Consider the following 5,672-nt stretch of genomic DNA (forward strand, 5'->3'; position numbering starts at 1 on the left):
GGCAACAAGTTTATTTGCCCTCATGTCTCTGAATTTGGGAATCAATTCTTACTATTCAGGGGTATTTGTTTCTGTCTGTTTCCCCTGTGGATTTATTCAGAAGAGTTATTATGAAAGTACTCTGTAATATGCATGAACGCAGTTTAAAAATGGGAAGAAACTGAAAGAAGGCCACAAAACATGAACATGACACTGGGTGGCTGCACATAAACACCTCACTGTTGAGCTCACTGGGCTCCTCTGCACACAACCACATCAAACAACTCTGTACTGCATTTATACAGCTTTGATCTTGAACACAAAAATAGAAATAGAATCCTACAAAGGACAGAAATGTAGCAATATTGTAACAGAATGACAAAAGGCTGTATTAGTTGAGCATCAGTGGTATAATTTATAGAGTCCGCACTTGTATCCTTTTGTCCTTGTGTGTGGGAATTCAGCATGCTCTGAGGTGCACAGATAATAGATATCTATTCATGCCCAGGCAGGCTGATAGCCAACACACCGGCCTCATAGCCTTTGGCAGCCCAACGCTTCCGCCGAAACGTTTGACCAACATTTGATTGAAATTGGAATGAAGAGATACAAGAACATGTGATATGGCTCGAGGGATGAAGAGCAGTCTCTGGGTGGTATCAGAAATATCAGGTATGCTTGTGTAGCCAAAGGTTATTCCACGGGATTAGAAACCAGATTTATCTAGTCAAACCTTGAATGTGAAAATATACCAGTGTGTAAATCCAGGAATACTATATTCATTGTGTGATGTATATGAAACATCACCCACAACGTATTTCACATAGTGCAGTTGTGGGAAAGAGTAAAACATGTTTTTCCTTGGTAAAGTGGTGTAGATGAACTAATTTCCTGAGCTGCACTGGTGATTTACACACAAGCATGAGTGAAACCTGCACTGAGGGTTGGTAACATGGCCACCTACTGTGTAGTGAGTGTACTGAATGTACTGAATGTACTCAGTGTACCGCAGTCATATGAGAGGATAAATTGAGTCCATATGTGCACGTAAGAACTCAGTCTGCCCTGTCCTCACCTGTGGCCCTACCAGGTCAAGTTTATTGCTGCATCCGAAATCAGGGGATGAATCATCACTCTTCATCCTCTCTCTCCTCTCTTGCTCACGTTTCTCTCTCTCTCTCGCTCTCCGCCTCTCTCTGTCCCCTAGTTTTACCCTCCATCTTGACATCTTTCAGGCTGTCTGATTCATACTCACCTTCTCCTCTGACTCACTCTGTCCCTCCATCCGTCACTCTGTTGTCCTGAGGCGTGCAGGCAGGAGCCGGACTGACTGTACAAGAGGTCACACAGAGGTGACCACTCCCTGCTGTCTGCTCCGCTCTGACATGACTGTCAGTTTAAATGTCAGAATGGTTCTTTGTGTGTGTGTGTGTGTGTGTCATTTTGGGGCAAGAAACATATTGATTGTGCAGGTATTTTGCTTTGTTTTAATAATAAGGCTGGCCGAGGAGACATTAGTAGGGATAATTATGCATTATGGTCACTGTGTTTTTAGTTGTGATGACCCCTTCCTCTGAGACTTTTACAGCCTTTGTGTGTGTGTGTGTGTGTGTGTGTGTGTGTGTGTGTGTGTGTGTGTGTGTGTGCGCGCGCGCTTGCGTGCCTATCCTGGATATAGTTCCTCAGATTCTCCATCACCCCCAATCACATGCATATTGATACATGCACACACACACACACACACACACACACACACACACACACACACACACACTCATCTAGGTCAAGGCAGCCATGGGTAATGGGAAAAGCCTGAGGCGTATCTGCCAGGCAAATGATCTTATGAAATGATTAAAGAATGCTTTCCCTCACTGAAGTAAGGGATAAAATAAGACTAGTGATGCTTATGCATGTATATGAATTTGAGTATGTGTGTGTGTGTGCATGTGTTTGTGTGTAGTGCTCATCAGGCTCAGCAGGATACGGTGGTTCCCTGGAATTAGCAGTAAAGAGGCGGTGTGGGGCCGCCTGATGGTGTAATGTTAGTGAGAACATATTACAGTTGTAAAGCAAACAGATTAAGATTCTGTTGTGTGTAAACTTCCCTCTTACTGGTGTCCTTGAGCAAAGCAGTGAAGCCCTTCCACTGCCAGGAGTGCTGGTTTGGAGCCTGGAGGAGTGCGAGGAAGATTCCCTCATGGAAACAAGCTATTATCAAAACGTATCATATGAATTCAGTGAGTGATGTCATAGCAACAAACAAAGCTTCCCAGTGTTGTATAGTAAACCAGAGTTTTACCTTCTTTTTTCTTACCATTTTATGAAACTTAAGATGTGTTTTTTTGCACATCATAAGCTGTGGAGTGTTCTAAGGGGAAGCAGCATTCATGGTGTGACAATGTCATGTTTAATGCGGATTTTGATGCACATAATATAGGGCAGCCAAAGCCTCAGGGAGACTCTGTGTCTCTCTGCATGTTTTTGAGCTCCACACAAAAAAAGGGGGAGCCTGGTAACCTGCTTTATAAGTAAGGGTCTGAAGACTTAAAGTGAACATATTGGCCATGATGCGCAGAATAAAAAAATCTAAAATAGTGCAGCGTCTGTAGTCATACACCCCCACTCTATCAGCTCTTCTGATGCTGTGCACATTCTACATTTCTTAACTATATAATGATCATTTGGTATTTCTCTAATCTTACCTTCTCCGCTCCCAAACTGGCTACAGCAGATATGGGTGTTTAAAAGCTGAGATTTTCATTTTTAGAATCAAGATCTGTTTTAGACTTTTTGCCTGTGGCAGACTGATATATCAGTCCAACTATTCCCTCAAGGGACTGGAAATTTTAATGACAAGAGGGGAAGCAGAGAAAGTGTTGAGAGCCTCACCTACCTACACTGAAGCGATACTGTTTGCCACAGGAATTAGCTCTATTGCAAGGTGCTGACAGATCTGCAAACAAGCAGAACATGTGTTAATGACTGCTAGCTTAGTGTGTGATTATCAAGGTGTTGATTAGTGCCATGGTGAGCAGCTGTAGCCAAGACGAGCCTGGTGAGTTACGGCACAGACCCTCACCCATAATAACTAACTCAGCTCAGGCCCCATCCACGCTTATCTGAATACATTTGAAAGCACTAAACCAACATTTTCAACCTGGACTGGATAACAACTACAATGTGTAATCAGCTGACTTTGTTACTTGTGACAAAAACGGACCAGTGGCCTTCTGTAGCAGCAGTTAGTTCTCTTATCCAGCAGTTAGGAAATTATTAAAGTGATTGAAATGCGTTGTGGGGTAGACGGCCGGCTCCTGTGGATGGAGATCAGTTTCCTATTGTGCTTTTAGCCTCACTAGTCACTTCTCTAGTCCAGGCAGGCAGCGACACCATCTTCTTGCTGCGCTTAAGTTTGCCTCTGGCCATTTGTGGAAAGTGGGAAAGGATAAATGAGACCTTTTTGGACAGCGGTGAAGTGACCTATATGTTTGCACTGGTCATCTCTCCATCTTTGCTCTTGTCTTCCCTTATTTTGTTCTTTTTCCCTGCTGGCCATCTGTGTTGCCTCTCTCTCTCTCTCTCTCTCTCTCTCTCTCTCTCTCTCTCTCTCTCTCTCTCTCTCTCTCTCTGTCTCTCTCTCTCTCTTTCCACACTCTTGCTTTTCTTTTTACTAATGCCAACCCCACCACCACCACCAACAACAACAACACACACGCATACACCTGCCATTACTGTTGCCACAGTGACAGCAGACAGATGTTTGATGTAGCAGAGATCAAACTGTGGGCTGTGGGGCGAGATTGGAATGAAGAAGCATAGCGTGCAGGACAGGACAGAGAGTACAAACATGCAAATACGCTACTCTGCTGCAGATCCAGGGCTGTGACAGCTGCAATGCACGGCATCTTTCTGTTAAATGCAAAGTACTTCACCACATATCTCACCGTTACACACACACACACACACACACACACACACACACACACACACACATTCCAGTGTCCACATCAGATGAGAGAGAGGGTGTGTAGTGGCAATGTCACAGGATCAGCTTCAGCAGAGATGACAAACAGATATAATCAGCTCTCCTGAGACTCATCCTGCTGCTGCCACATTCATTACAACCAGACGAATACATACATCAAACAATCAGGGGCCACTGGCCACCGTACAACACTGAAACACACACACAGACACACACACAAACACTGCACACATGCTGATACCGATATCCATACACAAATGCTACATATCTTAACGCATATATCAATTCACACACAGCTAAAGAAACATATTGCACGATTGTCAACATTCATTGTCATCACATCAGCACATGTCTCATATCAAAGGACTTGTCCCTTTGACCCTCTATGGCACACAGACCAGAATAATCACATAATCTCCAAACTAAGGAGTAATATGCAGATCCAAATGACTGCCTGGGCCCTCCTGTCATTCCATCAGTAGGGATTTGCATGTGTGTGATGTTTAATACTCTGTCCTGCTTTATCTACCACGCCATAATAACAGAGTGTGTGTGAATCAGACCTGGAGCTGATTTATAGTCTTGCCCTCACTGGATGGTCCGCACATACATACAGATAAAGGTGTTTATGCATGTGGCTGCGTGTGTGTGGGTGGGTGCATGAATATATATGTGTGTGTGCGTGCGTGTGTGTGTGTGTGTGTGTGTGTGTGTGTGTGTGTGTGTGTGTGTGTGTGCGCGTCTGGGAGTTCAACCGTCTGATGCATGTCGTCTAGACAACATTTGTGCCCCTGCGTCCGAAAGGGGTGATTGTCTTATGCAAATGAGGCAACGCTGGCTGTGACATGTTGTCCAGCATGTGGGTCATGTGATGTGAGGGAGCGATATGAGGCGACGCTGTGACGGTTTTTATTTGTGTTGCTGCTGCTGCTGCAGCTGCAGGGAAACACGGCATCATCGCACAAAAGCTCTCTAATTACAGAAATTAGAAACAAATAAAGATGACAGTGGAGTTCGAGTTTCTCGTCAGACGGTGCCGTGCCAAAGCTGACAGCCCTGCTCGTAGGGTTTCGTATAGATAATGATGGCGCCTCTTCTGACCCTATCCACCAAGTGTGGCAGCCATTTTCTCGTAGCTCCCGGTCAAAAATGCCCGCTGTAATCGTGGAAAGCCAGATAGCACCCAGACGGACAAGGAAAACACTGTCAGAGTTTGGGTTAGGGTTGGAGGGGGTGGAGGGTGTGTGTTAGGGGGATGGAGGGTGTTCTGAGCAGGACTTGACAACAACCCAGGGCATGAATCGTGTAAATGGATTTCCAAACAGATGACCTGCGTGCTGATCTCATGATCTGTGCCTTCCAGTCCTTCCTAAACACAAGCGTTTACTTCTCACTTGCCTCTCGTCTTTTTACTCTGTTTTGCTCCCTCTTTTCGTTCTGGCTCACACACACATATAGAGATCACGTCCCCCTCACATGACACAGCCCACGATATTATCATAGGATATGTCCAGAGGTCCATGCTGACCTTTAACCCCAGTCTCTTGGATAGAAGGGGGCCCCGTTCTTTGCCTGAGCATAAAGAGTGGCGGGGCCAGCGTCGGTATTGTTGTAGGGGCTGCTGACTGACAGCTCATTTTTCACCCATTGTTTTTTTTTAAACAGCAATTTTATCTTGCAAAGTAACGCCTTGGCAACCATGAAAAGT

This window comes from Genypterus blacodes, unplaced genomic scaffold, assembly GCF_046128005.1.
Source record: "Genypterus blacodes isolate CSIRO-AG114 ecotype Tasmania unplaced genomic scaffold, CSIRO-AGI_Gbla_v1 ptg000030l_1, whole genome shotgun sequence".
Taxonomy (NCBI): Eukaryota; Metazoa; Chordata; class Actinopteri; order Ophidiiformes; family Ophidiidae; genus Genypterus; species Genypterus blacodes.